Genomic DNA, 16,921 nt, shown 5'->3' on the forward strand with positions numbered 1-16,921 from the left:
TAATAATAATATAAGGAAGATGCTTGGTGACTTCACTGCACCTAATTCCAATTTACATGGAAGAAGCATCTCCATTCCTGCCATTGGAGCAAACAACTTTGAGCTGAAACCTCAATTAGTTTCTCTGATGCAGCAAAACTGCAAGTTTCATGAACTTCCATCTGAAGATCCCTTTCAGTTCTTAACTGAATTCTTGCAGATATGTGATACTGTTAAGACTAATGGAGTAAATCCTGAAGTCTACAGGCTCATGCTTTTCCCTGTTGCTGTAAGAGACAAAGCTAGATTATGGTTGGATTCTCAACCCAAAGACAGCCTGAACTCTTGGGATAAGCTGGTCACGGCTTTCTTAGCCAAGTACTTTCCTCCTCAAAAGCTGAGCAAGCTTAGAGCTGATGTTCAAACCTTCAGACAGAAAGAAGGTGAATCCCTCTATGAAGCTTGGGAAAGATACAAACAGTTGACCAAAAAGTGTCCTTCTGACATGCTTTCAGAATGGACCATCCTGGATATATTCTATGATGGTTTATCTGAGCTATCAAAGATGTCACTGGACACTTCTGCAGGTGGATCCATTCACCTAAAGAAAACGCCTGCAGAAGCTCAAGAACTCATTGACATGGTTGCTAATAACCAGTTCATGTACACTTCTGAAAGGAATCCTGTGAGTAATGGGACGCCTATGAAGAAGGGAGTTCTTGAAGTTGATACTCTGAATGCCATATTGGCTCAGAATAAAATATTGACTCAGCAAGTCAATATGATCTCTCAGAGTCTGCATGGAATGCAAGCTACATCCAACAGTACTCAAGAGGCTTCTTATGAAGAAGAAGCTTATGATCCTGAGAACACTGCAATAGCAGAGGTGAATTATTTAGGTGAACCTTATGGAAACACCTATAACTCATCATGGAGAAATCATCCAAATCTCTCATGGAAGGATCAAAAGCCTCAACAAGGCTTTAATAATGGTGGAAGAAACAGGTTTAGCAATAGCAAGCCTTTTCCATCATCCACTCAGCAACAGACAGAGAACTCTGAACAAAATACTTCTAATTTAGCAAACTTAGTCTCTGATCTATCTAAGGCCACTGTAAGTTTCATGAATGAAACAAGATCTTCCATTAGAAATCTGGAAGCACAAGTGGGCCAGCTGAGTAAAAGGATCACTGAAATCCCTCCTAGTACTCTCCCAAGCAATACAGAAGAGAATCCAAAAGGAGAGTGCAAGGCCATTGACATAAACGCCATGGCCGAACCTGTGAGGAGAGGAGAGGACGTGAATCCCAAGGAGGAAGACCTCCTGGGACGTCCAGTGGTCAATAAGGAACTTCCCTCTGAGGAACCAAAGGACTCTGAGGCTCATCTAGAGACCATAGAGATTCCATTGAACCTCCTTATGCCCTTCATGAGCTCTGATGAATATTCCTCTTCTGAAGAGAATAAGAATGTTACTGAAGAGCAAACTGCCAAGTTTCTTGGTGCAATCATGAAGCTGAATGCCAAATTATTTGGCATTGATACTTGGGAAGTTGAACCTCCCTTGTTCATCAATGAACTAAGTGATCTGGATCAACTGACATTGCCTTAGAAGAGACAGGATCCTGGAAAGTTCATAATACCCTGTACCATAGGCACCATGATCTTTAAGGCTCTATGTGACCTTGGTTCAGGAATAAACCTCATGCCCCTCTCTGTAATAGAGAAACTGGGAATCTATGGGGTGCAAGCTGCTAAAATCTCATTAGAGATGGCAGACAGCTCTAGAAAACAGGCTTATGGACAAGTAGAGGACGTGTTAGTAAAGTTTGAAGGCCTTTACATCCCTGCTGATTTCATAGTCCTGGATACTGGAAAGGAAGAGGATGAATCCATCATCCTAGGAAGACCTTTCCTGGCCACAGCAAGAGCTGTGATTGATGTTGACAGAGGTGAAATATTCCTTCAATGGAATGAGAACTCCCTTGTGTTTAAAACTCAAGAATCTCCCTCTGCAACCATGGGGAGTGATGAGCGGATAATTTATACGCTTTTCGGCATTGTTTTTAGTATGTTTTTAGTAGGATCTAGTTACTTTTAGGGATGTTTTCATTAGTTTTTATGTTAAATTCACATTTCTGGACTTTACTATGAGTTTGTGTGTTTTTCTACGATTTTAGGTATTTTCTGACTGAAATTGAGGGACTTGAGCAGAAATCAGATTCAGAGGTTGAAAAAGGACTGCTGATGCTGTTGGATTCTGACCTCCCTGCACTCAAAGTGGATTTGCTGGAGCTACAGAACTCGAAATGGCGCGCTTCCAATTGCGTTGGAAAGTAGACATCCAGGGCTTTCCAGAAATATATAATAGTCCATACTTTGGCCAAGAATTGACGACGTAAACTGGCGTTCAACGCCAACCTTCTGCCCAAATCTGGCGTCCAGCGCCAGAAAAGGATCCAAAACCAGAGTTGAACGCCCAAACTGGCACAGAAACTGGCGTTCAACTCCACAAATGGCCTCTGCACGTGCAACACTCAGGCTCAGCCCAAACACACACCAAGTGGGCCCAGGAAGTGGATTTATGCATCAATTACTTACTCATGTAAACCCTAGTGACTAGTTTATTATAAATAGGACCTTTTACTAGTCTTTTGAACCATCTTTGGACGCCTGGTTCTTAGATCAGAGGGGCTGGCCATCTCGGCCATGCCTGGACCTTCACTTATGTATTTTTAACGGTAGAGTTTCTACACTCCATAGATTAAGGTGTGGAGCTCTGCTGTTCCTCAAAGATTAATGCAAGTACTACTGTTTTCTATTCAATTCATCTTATTTCGCTTCTAAGATATCCATTCGCACCCAAGAACGTGATGAAGGTGATGATTATGTGTGACGCTCATCACCATCTCCCCTATGAACACGTGCCTGACAAACACTTCCGTTCTACATGAAATAAGCTAGAATGAATATCTCTTAGATCTCCTAACCGGAATCTTCGTGGCGTAAGCTAGAATGATGGCGGCATTCAAGAGAATCCGGAAGGTCTAAACCTTGTCTGTGGTATTCTGAGTAGGATTCAATGATTGAATGACTGTGACGAGCTTCAAACTCGCGAGTGCTGGGCGTTAGTGACAGACGCAAAAGGAGGGTGAATCCTATTCCAGCATGATCGAGAACCGACAGATGAATAGCCGTGCCGTGACAGGGTGCGTGAGCATATTATTCACTGAGAGGAGGGGATGTAGCCACTGACAACGGTGATGCCCTTGCATACAGCCAGCCATGGAAAGGAGTAAGACCGATTGGATGAAGATAGCAGGAAAGCAGAGGTTCAGAGGAACGAAAAGCATCTCCATTCGCTTATCTGAAATTCCTACCAATGATTTACATAAGTATCTCTATCCCTATTTTACTATATAATATTCGAAAACACCATTATCACTTTATATCTGCCTGACTGAGATTTACAAGGTGACCATAGCTTGCTTCATACCAACAATCTCCGTGGGATTCGACCCTTACTCACGTAAGGTATTACTTGGACGACCCAGTGCACTTGCTGGTTAGTTGTATCGAAGTTGTGACAATTATGAATTAAGATCAGAGCACCAAGCTTTGGAGCCATTACCAGGATTTGTACGAGCCTGGAGATCACAATTTCGTGCACCAAGTTTTTGGCGCCGTTGCCGGGGATTGTTTGAGTTTGGACAACTGACGGTTCATCTTGTTGCTCAGATTAGGTAATTTTCTTTTCGTTTTCTTTTCAAAAAATTTTCAAAAATATTTCTAAAATTTTCTCATCTGTTTTCAAAAAATAAAAAAATAAAAATGTTTTCAAAAAATTTTTATTCAAAATTTTTAAGAATGAATTCTAGTGTTTCATGAAGCATGTTGAAGCCTGGTTGGCTGTAAAGCCATGTCTATTTCTTTGGGAATGAGTATGTCAGGCATGTCATATCTGAATTACATGCTAAAGCTTGGCTGGCCATTGGCCATGTCTAGTGTTTTGGACCGGAGCTTTCATTGAAAGCTTGGCTGGCTAATGAGCCATGTCTAATTCCTGGACTGAAGCTTTAGATTAACATGGCAAGATTCCTGGAATTCATATTAAAAATTTTGGAATCCTTATTTTCCTTTTTCAATTAATTTTCGAAAAATACCAAAAAAATTAGAAAATCATAAAAATCAAAAATATTTTTCTGTTTCTTGTTTGAGTCTTGAGTCATGTTATAAGTTTGGTGTCAATTGCATATGCATCTTGCATTTTTTCGAAAATATCATGCATTCATAGTGTTCTTCATGATCTTCAAGTTGTTCTTGGTAAGTCTTCTTGTTTGATCTTGATGATTTTCTGTTTTGTGTCTTTTCATGTTTATCATATGCATTCTTGAATTCTTAGTGCGTAAGCATTAAAGAATTCTAAGTTTGGTGTCTTTCATGTTTTCTTTGCATTAAAAATTTTTCAAAAATATGTTCTTGATGTTCATCATGACATTCAAAGTGTTCCTAGTGTTCATCTTGACATTCATAGCATTCTTGCATGCATTCATTGTTTTGATCTAAAAATTTCATGCATTGCATAATTTTCATGTTTTTCATAAAAATTTCAAAAACTAAAAAAATATCTTTCCCTTTTTCTCTCCTCAAATTCGAAAATTTGGATTGACTTTTTCAAAAATTTTTAAAATCAAATTGTTTCTCATGAGTCAAATCAAATTTTCAATTTGAAAATCTTATCTTTTTCAAAATCTTTTTCAAAATTCAAAATCTTTTTCAAAATTCATGATTATTTTCGAAAATTCCAAAAAAATAATTTTCAAAAACCTTTTTCTTATTTTATATAATAATTTTCGAAAATAACATAATCAATTAAAGTTTTGATTCAAAAATTTGAAGTTTGTTACTTGCTTGTTAAGAAAGATTCAAACTTTAAGTTCTAGAATCATATCTTGTGATTTCTTATGAATCAAGTCATTAATTGTGATTTTAAAAATCAAATCTTTTTCAAAACTTATTTCAATCATATCTTTTCAAAAATATCTTCTTATCTCATCTTTTTCAAAAATATCTTTTCAAAATATCTTTTCTAACTTCCTAACTTCCTATCTTTTCAAAATTTGTTTCAACTAACTAACTAACTTTTTGTTTGTTTCTTAACTTTTTCAAAACCACCTAACTAACTCTCTCTCTCTAATTTTCGAAAATATCTTCCCTCTTTTTCAAAATTTCTTTTTAATTAACTAATTATTTTTATTTTTATTTTTGATTTCAAAAATTTTCGAAAGAATACTAACAAATTTTCAAAAACCAATTTTCAAAAATCACTAACTCCTTTTCAAAATAATTTTCGAAAATTATCCCTCCCCCATCTCATTCTATTTATTCATTCATATCCTAACATCTCATTTCACCTCTCTTCCATCCTCACAGTTGTGTTTCTTCCATTATATTACATTCTTTGTCTCCCCTTCTTTTCTTCCACTCACAAAGGGATCCCTATACTGTGGTATAAAGGATCTCTATTATTATTATTATTTTTCTATGCCTTCTTCTTTGTCATATGAGCAGGAGCAAGGATAAGAACATTCTTGTGGAAGCAGATCCAGAACCTGAAAGGACTCTGAAGAGAAAATTAAGAGAAGCTAAATTACAACAATCCAGAGAAAACCTTTCAGAAATTTTCGAACAGGAAAAGGATATGGCAGCCGAAAATAATAATAATGTAAGGAAGATGCTTGGTGACTTTACTGCACCTAATTCCAATTTACATGGAAGAAGCATCTCCATTCCTGCCATTGGAGCAAACAACTTTGAGCTGAAACCTCAATTAGTTTCTCTGATGCAGCAGAACTGCAAGTTTCATGGACTTCCATCTGAAGATCCTTTTCAGTTCTTAACTGAATTCTTGCAGATATGTGATACTGTTAAGACTAATGGAGTAGATCCTGAAGTCTACAGGCTCATGCTTTTCCCTTTTGCTGTAAGAGACAGAGCTAGATTATGGTTGGATTCTCAACCCAAAGACAGCCTGAACTCTTGGGATAAGTTGGTCACGGCTTTCTTAGCCAAGTACTTTCCTCCTCAAAAGCTGAGCAAGCTTAGAGCTGATGTTCAAACCTTCAGACAGAAAGAAGGTGAATCCCTCTATGAAGCTTGGGAAAGATACAAACAGTTGACCAAAAAGTGTCCATCTGACATGCTTTCAGAATGGACCATCCTGGATATATTCTATGATGGTTTATCTGAGCTATCAAAGATGTCACTGGACACTTCTGCAGGTGGATCCATTCACCTAAAGAAAACGCCTGCAGAAGCTCAAGAACTCATTGACATGGTTGCTAATAACCAGTTCATGTACACTTCTGAAAGGAATCCTGTGAATAATGGGACGCCTATGAAGAAGGGAGTTCTTGAAGTTGATACTCTGAATGCCATACTGGCTCAGAACAAAATATTGACTCAGCAAGTCAATATGATTTCTCAGAGTCTGCATGGAATGCAAGCTGCATCCAACAGTACTCAAGAGGCATCTTCTGAAGAAGAAGCCTATGATCCTGAGAACCCTGCAATAGCAGAGGTGAACTACTTAGGTGAACCTTATGGAAACACCTATAACTCAACATGGAGAAATCATCCAAATTTCTCATGGAAGGATCAAAAGCCCCAACAAGGCTTTAATAATGGTGGAAGAAACAGGTTTAGCAATAGCAAACCTTTTCCATCATCAACTCAGCAACAGACAGAGAACTCTGAACAAAATGCTTCTAATTTAGCAAATCTAGTCTCTGATCTATCTAAAGCCACTGTAAGTTTCATGAATGAAACAAGGTCTTCCATTAGAAATTTGGAAGCACAAGTGGGCCAGCTGAGTAAAAAGATCACTGAAATCCCTCCTAGTACTCTCCCAAGCAATACAGAAGAGAACCCAAAAGGAGAGTGCAAGGCCATTGACATAAGCGCCATGGCCGAACCTGTGAGGAGAGGAGATGACGTGAATCCCAAGGAGGAAGACCTCCTGGGACGTCCAGTGGTCAATAAGGAGCTTCCCTCTGAGGAACCAAAGGAATCTGAGACTCATCTAGAGACCATAGAGATTCCATTGAACCTCCTTATGCCCTTCATGAGCTCTGATGAGTATTCCTCTTCTGAAGAGAATGAGGATGTTATTGAAGAGCAAACTGCCAAGTTTCTTGGTGCAATCATGAAGCTGAATGCCAAATTATTTGGCATTGATACTTGGGAAGTTGAACCTCCCTTGTTCATCAATGAACTAAGTGATCTGGATCAACTGACATTGCCTCAGAAGAGACAGGATCCTGGAAAGTTCATAATACCCTGTACCATAGGCACTATGATCTTTAAGGCTCTATGTGACCTTGGTTCAGGAATAAACCTCATGCCCCTCTCTGTAATAGAGAAACTGGGAATCTATGGGGTGCAAGCTGCTAAAATCTCACTGGAGATGGCAGACAGCTCAAGAAAATAGGCTTATGGACAAGTAGAAGACGTATTAGTAAAGGTTGAGGGCCTTTACATCCCTGCTGATTTCATAGTCCTGGATACTGGAAAGGAAGAGGATGAATCTATCATCCTAGGAAGACCTTTCCTGGCCACAGCAAGAGCTGTGATTGATGTTGACAGAGGTGAAATATTCCTTCAATGGAATGAGAACTCCCTTGTATTCAAAACTCAAGGATCTCCCTCTGCAACCATGGAGAGGAAGCTTGAAAAGCTTCTCTCAAAGCAGAGTCAACCAGAGCCCCCACAGTCAAACTCTAAGTTTGGTGTTGAACTCCCATATCCAAACTCTAAGTTTGGTGTTGGAAAGTCTCAACAAAGCTCTGCACATCTGTGAGGCTCCATGAGAGCCCACTGTCAAGCTATTGACATTAAAGAAGCACTTGTTGGGAGGCAACCCAATGTTTATCTAATTCTTATTTTTATTGTTTTTCATGTTTTCTTAGGTTCATGATCATGTGGAGTCACAAAATAAATAGAAAAATTGAAAATGGAATCAAAAACAGCAGAAGAAAAATCACACCCTGGAGGAGCATCTGTCTGGCGTTCAGCGCCAGAACAGAGCATGGTTCTAGCGCTGAACGCCCAAAATGGGCAGCTTCTGGGCGCTGAACACCAGAACAGGCATGGTTCTGGCGTTCAACGCCAGAAATGGCACACAGATGGGCGTTGAACGCCCAAAATGGCCACCAACCTGGCGCTGAACGCCCAGAGTTGGATACAAAGGCATTTTTACATGCCTAATGGGTGCAGGGATGTAAATCCTTGAACACCTCAGGATCTGTGGACCCCACAGGATCCACTCAGGATCTGTGGACCCCACAGGATCCCCACCTACCTCCACTCACTTCTTTTCACCACTCTCTTTCACACAACCCCATAAACACTCTTCCCTAAAAACCCCTCACCAATCACCTCAATCTCTCTTCCCCACTAAACCTTCACCACTCACATCCACCCACTCTTCCCAATAAACCTACCTCATAAACTCCACCTACCTTCAAAATTCAAAACCAATTTCCCACCCAAACCCACCCATATGGCCGAACCTTAACCCCCCCTCCCTTCCCTATATAAAGACCTCCATTCTTCATCAAATTCACACAACACACCCCTCTACACTCCTCTTGGCCGAAACCACATCTCCCTCTCCCTCTCCATATTTCTTCTTCTTCTTCTTCTATTCTTTTGTTTATTGCTCGAGGGCGAGCAATATTCTAAGTTTGGTGTGGTAAAAGCATAGATTTTTTGTTTTTCCATTACCATTGATGGCATCTAAGACCGGAGAATCCTCTAGAAGAGGGAAAGGGAAGACAAAAGCTTCCACATCCGAGTCATGGGAGATGGAAAGGTTCATCTCCAAAGCCCATCAAGACCACTTCTATGATGTTGTGGCCAAGAAAAAGGTGATCCCTGAGGTCCCTTTTAAACTCAAAAGAAATGAGTATCCGGAGATCCGACATGAAATTCAAAGAAGAGGTTGGGAAGTTCTAACAAATCCCATCCAACAAGTCGGCATCCTAATGGTTCAAGAGTTCTATGCCAATGCATGTATCACCAAGAACCATGATCAAAGTAAGAACCCGGATCCAAAGAACTATGTTACAATGGTTCGGGGGAAATACTTAGATTTTAGTCCGGAAAATGTGAGGTTGGCGTTCAACTTGCCATACATGGAAGAGAACGCACGCCCCTACACAAGGAGAGTCAACTTTGATCAAAGGTTGGACCAAGTCCTTATGGACATATGTGTAGAAGGAGCTCAATGGAAGATTGACTCCAAAGGCAAGCCGGTTCAACTAAGAAGATTGGACCTCAAGCCTATAGCTAGAGGATGGTTGGAGTTTATTCAATGCTCAATCATTCCCACTAGCAACCGGTCTGAAGTTACTATAGACCGGACCATCATGATCCATAGCATCATGATTGGAGAAGAGGTGGAAGTTCATGAGATTATACCTCAAGAACTCTACAAGGTGGCTGACAAGTCCTCCACTATGGCAAGGTTAGCCTTCCCTCACCTCATTTGCCACCTATGCAATTCAGCTGGGATTGACATAGAGGGAGATATCCTCATTAAAGAGGACAAGCCCATCACTAAGAAAAAGATGGAGCAAGCAAGAGAGCCCACTCATGGAGCTCAAGAGGCGTATGAAGCTCATCACCAAGAGATTCCGGAAATGCCTCAAATGCACTTTCCTCCACAAAACTATTGGGAGCACATCAACACCTCCCTAGAAGAATTGAGTTCCAATATGGGACAACTAAGGGTGGAACATCAAGAGCACTCCATCATGCTCCATGAAATAAGAGAAGATCAAAAAGCAATGAGGGAGGAGCAACAAAGACAAGGAAGAGACATAGAAGAGCTCAAGGACATCATTGGTTCCTCAAGAAGGAAACGCCACCATCACTAAGGTGGATTCATTCCTTGTTCTTGCTTTCTCTGTTTTTCGTTTTCTATGTTATGTGCTTATCTATGTTTGTGTCTTCATTACATGATCATTAGTAGTTAGTAACTTTGTCTTAAAGATATGAATGTCCTATGAATCCATCACCTCTCTTAAATGAAAAATGTTTTAATTCAAAAGAACAAGAAGTACATGAGTTTCGAATTTATCCTTGAACTTAGTTTAATTATATTGATGTCGTGACAATGCTTCTTGTTTTCTGAATGTATGCTTGAACAGTGCATATGCCTTTTGAAGTTGTTGTTTAAGAATGTTAAATATGTTGGCTCTTGAAAGAATGATGACTAGGAGACATGTTATTCGATAATCTGAAAAATCATAAAAATGATTCTTGAAGCAAGAAAAAGCAGCAAAGAACAAAGCTTGCAGAAAAAAAAAAGGGCGAAAAAAAAATATAGAAAAAAAAATAGAAAGAAAAAGAAAAAGAAAGCAGAAAAAGCCAATAACCCTTAAAACCAAAAGGCAAGGGCAAATAAAAAGGATCCCAAGGCTTTGAGCATCAGTGGATAGGAGGGCCTAAAGGAATAAAATCCTGGTCTAAGCGGCTAAACCAAGCTGTCCCTAACCATGTGCTTGTGGCGTGTAGGTGTCAAGTGAAAACTTGAGACTGAGCGGTTAAAGTCAAGGTCCAAAGCAAAAACAAAGAGTGTGCTTAAGAACCCTGGACACCTCTAATTGGGGACTTTAGCAAAGCTGAGTCACAATCTGAAAAGGTTCACCCAATTATGTGTCTGTGGCATTTATGTATCCGGTGGTAATACTGGAAAACAAAGTGCTTAGGGCCACGGCCAAGACTCATAAAATAGCTGTGTTCAAGAATCATCATACTGAACTAGGAGAATCAATAACACTATCTGAACTCTGAGTTCCTATAGATGCCAATCATTCTGAACCTCAATGGATAAAGTGAGATGCCAAAACTATTCAAGAGGCAAAAAGCTATAAGTCCCGCTCATATGATTGAAACTATGTTTCATTGATAGTTTGGAATTTATAGTATATTCTCTTCTTTTTATCCTATTTGATTTTCAATTGCTTGGGGATAAGCAACAATTTAAGTTTGGTGTTGTGATGAGCGGATAATTTATACGCTTTTCGGCATTGTTTTTAGTATGTTTTTAGTAGGATCTAGTTACTTTTAGGGATGTTTTCATTAGTTTTTATGTTAAATTCACATTTCTGGACTTTACTATGATTTTGTGTGTTTTTCTGCGATTTCAGGTATTTTCTGATTGAAATTGAGGGACTTGAGCAGAAATCAGATTCAGAGGTTGAAAAAGGACTGCTGATGCTGTTGGATTCTGACCTCCCTGCACTCAAAGTGGATTTTCTGGAGCTACAGAACTCGAAATGGCGCGCTTCGAATTGCGTTGGAAAGTAGATATCCAGGGCTTTCCATCAATATATAATAGTCCATACTTTGGCCAAGAATTGACGACGTAAACTGGCGTTCAACGCCAACCTTCTGCCCAAATCTGGCGTCCAGCGCCAGAAAAGGATCCAAAACCAGAGTTGAACGCCCAAACTGGCACAGAAACTGGCGTTCAACTCCACAAATGGCCTCTGCACGTGCAACACTCAGGCTCAGTCCAAACACACACCAAGTGGGCCAAGAAAGTGGATTTATGCATCAATTACTTACTCATGTAAACCCTAGTGACTAGTTTATTATAAATAGGACCTTTTACTAGTCTTTTGAACCATCTTTGGACGCCTGGTTCTTAGATCAGAGGGGCTGGCCATCTCGGCCATGCCTGGACCTTCACTTATGTATTTTTAATGGTAGAGTTTCTACACTCCATAGATTAAGGTGTGGAGCTCTGCTGTTCCTCAAAGATTAATGCAAGTACTACTGTTTTCTATTCAATTCATCTTATTTCGCTTCTAAGATATCCATTCGCACCCAAGAACGTGATGAAGGTGATGATTATGTGTGACGCTCATCACCATCTCCCCTATGAACACGTGCCTGACAAACACTTCCGTTCTACATGAAATAAGCTAGAATGAATATCTCTTAGATCTCCTAACCGGAATCTTCGTGGCGTAAGCTAGAATGATGGCGGCATTCAAGAGAATCCGGAAGGTCTAAACCTTGTCTGTGGTATTCTGAGTAGGATTCAATGATTGAATGACTGTGACGAGCTTCAAACTCGCGAGTGCTGGGCGTTAGTGACAGACGCAAAAGGAGGGTGAATCCTATTCCAGCATTATCGAGAACCGACAGATGAATAGCCGTGCCGTGACAGGGTGCGTGAGCATATTATTCACTGAGAGGAGGGGATGTAGCCACTGACAACGGTGATGCCCTTGCATACAGCCAGCCATGGAAAGGAGTAAGACCGATTGGATGAAGATAGCAGGAAAGCAGAGGTTCAGAGGAACGAAAAGCATCTCCATTCGCTTATCTGAAATTCCTACCAATGATTTACATAAGTATCTCTATCCCTATTTTATTATATAATATTCGAAAACACCATTATCACTTTATATCTGCCTGACTGAGATTTACAAGGTGACCATAGCTTGCTTCATACCAACAATCTCCGTGGGATTCGACCCTTACTCACGTAAGGTATTACTTGGACGACCCAGTGCACTTGCTGGTTAGTTGTATCGAAGTTGTTACAATTATGAATTAAGATCAGAGCACCAAGCTTTGGAGCCATTACCAAGATTTGTACGAGCCTGGAGATCACAATTTCGTGCACCAGGGAGGAAGCAGAAAAAGCTTCTCTCCAAGCAGAGTCAACCAGAGCCCCCACAGTCAAACTCTAAGTTTGGTGTTGGGAGGCCACAACCAAACTCTAAGTTTGGTGTTGAACTCCCATATCCAAACTCTAAGTTTGGTGTTGGAGAGTCTCAACAAAGCTCTGCACATCTGTGAGGCTCCATGAGAGCCCACTGTCAAGCTATTGACATTAAAGAAGCGCTTGTTGGGAGGCAACCCAATGTTTATCTAATTCTTATTTTTATTGTTTTTCATGTTTTCTTAGGTTCATGATCATGTGGAGTCACAAAATAAACAAAAAATTCAAAAACGGAATCAAAAACAGCAGAAGAAAAATCACACCCTGGAGGAGCATCTATCTGGCGTTCAAACGCCAGAACAGAGCATAGTTCTGGCGCTGAACGCCCAGAATGGGAGCATCCTGGCGCTGAACGCCCAGAACAAGCATGGTTCTGGCGTTCAACGCCAGAAATGGCAGCAAATGGGCGTTAAACGCCCAAATTGGGCACCAACCTGGCGCTGAACACCCAGAGTTGTGTGCAAGGGCATTTTGCATGCCTAAATTGGTGCAGGGATGTAAATGCCTTGACACCTCAAGATCTGTGGACCTCACAGGATCACCTCAGGATCTGTGAACCCCACAGGATCCCCACCTACCTCCACTCACTCTCTTCTCTCTTCTCAATCATCCTCTATTCCCAATAAACACTCTTCCCTATTAACTCTTTACCACTCACATCCAAACACCCACCTTCCTTCAAAATTCAACATCTCTTTCCCACCCAATCCCACCCATATGGCCGAATACACATCTCCCTCCATCTCCTCCATATCTTCTTCTTATTCTTCTATTCTTTCTTCTTTTGCTCGAGGGCGAGCAACATTCTAAGTTTGGTGTGGTAAAAAGCATAGCTTTTTTGTTTTTTCCATAACCATTGATGGCATCTAAGGCCAGAGAAGCCTCTAGAAAGAGGAAAGGGAAGACAAAAGCTTCCATCAAGGGTCTATAGCTCAGTGGTAGAACATTTGACTGCAAATCAAGAGATCCCTGAGATACCTCAGGGGATACATTTTCTTCCACACAATTATTGGAAGCAACTAAGGGTGGAACATCAAGAGCACTCCATCATCCTTCATGAAATCAGAGAAGATCTAAAAACAATGAAGGAGGAGCAGCAAAGACAAGGAAGAGACATAGAAGAGCTCAAGGACATCACTAAGGTGGACTCATTCCTTGTTCTTACTTTCTCTGTTTTTCATTTTCTATGTTATGTGCTTATCTATGTTTGCGTCTTCATTACATGATCATTAGTAGTAGTAACTATGTCTTAAAGTTATAAATGTCCTATGAATCCATCACCTCTCGTAAAAAAAAATGTTTTAAATCAAAAGAACAAGAAGTACATGAGTTTTGAATTTATCCTTGAACTTAGTTTAATTATATTGATGTGGTGACAATGCTTCTTGTTTTCTGAATGTATGCTTGAACAGTGCATATGTCTTTTGAAGTTGTTGTTTAAGAATGTTAAAAATGTTGGCTCTTGAAAGAATGATGACTAGGAGACATGTTATTTGATAATCTGAAAAATCATAAAAATGATTCTTGAAGCAAGAAAAAGCAGCAAAGAACAAAGCTTGCAGAAAAAAAATAGGCGAAAAAAAATAGAAAGAAAAAGAAAAAGCAAGCAGAAAAAGCCAAAGCTCTTAAAACCAAGAGGCAAGAGCAAAAAGCCAATAACCCTTAAAACCAAAAGGCAAGGGCAAATAAAAAGGATCCCAAGGCTTTGAGCATCAGTGGATAGGAGGGCCTAAAGGAATAAAATCATGGTCTAAGCGGCTAAACCAAGCTGTCCCTAACCATGTGCTTGTGGCGTGTAGGTGTCAAGTGAAAACTTGAGACTGAGCGGTTAAAGTCAAGGTCCAAAGAAAAAAAAGAGTGTGCTTAAGAACCCTGGACACCTCTAATTGGGGACTTTAGCAAAGCTGAGTCACAATCTGAAAAGGTTCACCCAGTTATGTGTCTGTGGCATTTATGTATCCGGTGGTAATACTGGAAAACAAAGTGCTTAGGGCCACGGCCAAGACTCATAAAGAAGCTGTATTCAAGAATCATCATACTGAACTAGGAGAATCAATAACACTATCTGAAATCTGAAGTTCCTATAGATGCCAATCATTCTGAACCTCAATGGATAAAGTGAGATGCCAAAACTATTCAAGAGGCAAAAAGCTATAAGTCCCGCTCATATGATTGGAGCTATGTTTCATTGATAGTTTGGAATTTATAGTATATTCTATTCTTTTTATCCTACTTGATTTTCAGTTGCTTGGGGACAAGCAACAATTTAAGTTTGGTGTTGTGATGAGCGGATAATTTATACGCTTTTTGGCATTGTTTATAGTATGTTTTTAGTAGGATCTAGTTACTTTTAGGGATGTTTTTAATAGATTTTGTGTTAAATTCACATTTCTGGACTTTACTATGAGTTTGTGTGTTTTTCTGTGATTTCAGGTATTTTCTGGCTGAAATTGAGGGACTTGAGCAGAAATCAGATTCAGAGGTTGAAAGAGGACTGCTGATGCTGTTGGATTCTGACCTCCCTGCACACAAAGTGGATTTTCTGGAGCTACAGAACTTGAAATGGCGCGCTTCCAATTGCGTTGGAAAGTAGACATCCAGGGCTTTCCAGAAATATATAATAGTCCATACTTTGGCCAAGAATAGATGACGTAAACTGGCGTTCAACGCCAGCCTTCTACCCAAATCTGGCGTCCAGCGCCAGAAAAGGAGCCAAAACCAGAGTTGAACGCCCAAACTGGCACAAAAGCTGGCGTTCAACTCCAGAAAGGACCTCTACACGTGTAACACTCAAGCCCAAGCCCAAGCACACACCAAGTGGCCCCGGAAGTGGATTTGTACATCAATTACTTACTCATGTAAACCCTAGTAGCTAGTTTATTATAAATAGGACCTTTTACTATTGTATTTGGCATCTTTGGATTACCTTATGATCCTTTGATCACATTTTAGGGGGCTGGCCATCTCGGCCATGCCTGGACCTTCACTTATGTATTTTTAACGGTAGAGTTTCTACACTCCATAGATTAAGGTGTGGAGCTCTGCTGTTCCTCAAAGATTAATGCAAAGTACTACTGTTTTCTATTCAATTCTTCTTATTTATCTTCTAAGATATCCATTCGCACCCAAGAACGTGATGAAGGTGATGATTATGTGTGACGCTCATCATCCTTCTCCCTTATGAACACGTGCCTGACAAACACTTTCGTTCTACATGAATTAAGCTAGAATGAGTATCTCTTAGATCTCCTAACCAGAATCTTCGTGGCGTAAGCTAGAATGATGGCGGCATTCAAGAGAATCCGGAAAGTCTAAACCTTGTCTGTGGTATTCCGAGTAGGATTCAATGATTGAATGACTGTGACGAGCTCCGAACTCGCGATTGCAGGGCGTTAGTGACAGACGCAAAAGGATAGTAAATCCTATTCCAGCATGATCGAGAACCGACAGATGAATAGCCGTGCCGTGACAGGGTGCGTGAGCATATTATTCACTGAGAGGATAAGATGAAGCCATTGACAAGGGTGATGCCTCCAGACGATTAGCCGTGCCGTGACAGGGCATTGGATCATTTTCCCGAGAGATGACCGAAAGTAGCCATTGACAGTGGTGATGTATCACATAAAGCCAGCCATGGAAAGGAGTGAGACTGATTGGATGAAGATAGCAGGAAAGCAGAGGTTCAGAGGAACGAAAAGCATCTCCATTCGCTTATCTGAAATTCCTACCAATGATTTACATAAGTATCTCTATCCCTATTTTATTATATAATATTCGAAAACACCATTATCACTTTATATCTGCCTAACTGAGATTTACAAGGTGACCATAGCTTGCTTCATACCAACAATCTCCGTGGGATTCGACCCTTACTCACGTAAGGTATTACTTGGACGACCCAGTGCACTTGCTGGTTAGTTGTATCGAAGTTGTGACAATTATGAATTAAGATCAAAGCACCAAGCTTTGGAGCCATTACCAGGGATTGTTCGAGCCTGGACATCACAATTTCGTGCACCACTGTGACGAGCTTCAAACTCGCGATTGTGGGGCGTGTGACAGACGCAAAAGGATCAATGGATCCTATTCCGACATGATCGAGAACCGACAGATGATTAGTCGTGCGGTGACAGCGCATTT

At 40.4% G+C, this 16,921-nt stretch overlaps 2 non-coding genes across 2 annotated transcripts; both read right to left on the bottom strand.

The window, feature by feature from the left end:
* Window positions 1–382: 382 nt before the first annotated feature.
* Window positions 383–490, bottom strand: LOC148573475 (small nucleolar RNA R71). The gene has a single exon (XR_015905661.1). It is a non-coding gene; the product is annotated as a small nucleolar RNA R71 (small nucleolar RNA).
* A 5,586-nt stretch (window positions 491–6,076) lies between these two features.
* On the bottom strand, window positions 6,077–6,180 carry LOC148573476 (small nucleolar RNA R71). The gene has a single exon (XR_015906055.1). It is a non-coding gene; the product is annotated as a small nucleolar RNA R71 (small nucleolar RNA).
* Between the last annotated feature and the right edge of the window lie 10,741 nt (window positions 6,181–16,921).

This window comes from Arachis ipaensis, chromosome B2 (assembly GCF_059453495.1).
Source record: "Arachis ipaensis isolate K30076 ecotype BB chromosome B2, ASM5945349v1, whole genome shotgun sequence".
In the NCBI taxonomy this organism is placed as follows: domain Eukaryota; kingdom Viridiplantae; phylum Streptophyta; class Magnoliopsida; order Fabales; family Fabaceae; genus Arachis; species Arachis ipaensis.